This window comes from Coffea eugenioides, chromosome 5 (genome assembly GCF_003713205.1).
Source record: "Coffea eugenioides isolate CCC68of chromosome 5, Ceug_1.0, whole genome shotgun sequence".
In the NCBI taxonomy this organism is placed as follows: Eukaryota; Viridiplantae; Streptophyta; class Magnoliopsida; order Gentianales; family Rubiaceae; genus Coffea; species Coffea eugenioides.
In genome coordinates this window covers 37,777,422-37,778,618 of record NC_040039.1, presented here as the reverse complement: position 1 = coordinate 37,778,618, position 1,197 = coordinate 37,777,422, and the positions used below count along the sequence as shown (strand labels likewise).

General features: G+C 43.8%; 1 non-coding gene across 1 annotated transcript; it reads right to left on the bottom strand.

The window, feature by feature from the left end:
• Nucleotides 1–319: 319 nt before the first annotated feature.
• Nucleotides 320–426, bottom strand: LOC113772680. The gene has a single exon (XR_003468641.1). It is a non-coding gene; the product is annotated as a small nucleolar RNA R71 (small nucleolar RNA).
• Between the last annotated feature and the right edge of the window lie 771 nt (nt 427–1,197).

The following is a 1,197-nucleotide window of genomic DNA, read 5'->3' as shown; positions in this document are numbered from 1 at the left end:
GCCGCTGTGCATTACATTTCCAACTCTAGTTGAGAATACCTCCTTCGAATTGAAGTCAAGATTAATTCACCTCTTACCCACGTTCCGTGGCCTCTCGGGTGAGGAACCCCATAAACACATTCAAGAGTTCGATGTGATATGTTCTAGTATGAAACCTCCATGGATTACTAAAGAACAGATCAAACTTAGAGCATTCCCTTTCTCTCTCAAGGATGCAGCGAAGGATTGGTTATACTACCTATCTGCAGTTAGTATCACAACATGGGTCCAGCTGAAAAAGAAATTTTTGGAAAAATTTTTCCCTGCATCCCGAGCTGCAAGTCTGAGAAAAGAGATATGCAGCATTAAGCAATATCCCGGAGAATCCCTATATGATTATTGGGAAAGGTTCAATAAGTTGTGCACTAGATGCCCATAGCATCAAATTAATGAGCAACTATTGATCCAATACTTCTATGAGGGACTTCAATCATCTGACAGAAGTATCATTGATGCTACGAGTGGGGGAGCACTGGCAAATAAGATACCGAGAGAAACATGGTTGCTTATTGAAGTTATGACAGAAAATTCTCAACAGTTTGACTTCCGCAAGAATAACCCTACCTGTAGGGTTAACGAGGTAAAGATGTCGTCCATTCAGCAGCAGCTCTCGGAGCTAACATCTTTTGTTCAGCAATTAGCTGTGGGGAGCGTGCATCAAGTAAAGGCCTGTGGAATTTGCATTGATCCAATTCTTCTATGAGGGATTTCAGTCATCTGACAGAAGTATCATTGATGCTGCGCGTGGGGGAGCACTGGAAAATAAGACACCGAGAGAAACATGGTTGCTTATTGAAGCTATGACAGAAAATTCTCAACAGTTTGACTTTCGCAAGAATAACCCTACCTGTAGGGTTAACGAGGTAGAGATGTCGTCCATTCAGCAGCAGCTCTCGGAGCTAACGTCTTTTGTTCAGCAATTAGCTGTGGGGAGCGTGCATCAAGTAAAGGCCTATGGAATTTGCACAAACGTGGACCACCCCACTGACTCATGCCCTATTTTGTAAGAGGATGGGGCTGAAAAAGTTAACATAGCTGGAGGCATGCCACGCCTCGTAGGCAGTACGATCCATACTCGAACACGTACAATCCGGATTGGAGAGACCACCCCAACTTCAGTTATGGGAACAGGGCACATAATTCATTCTCAAATCGTCC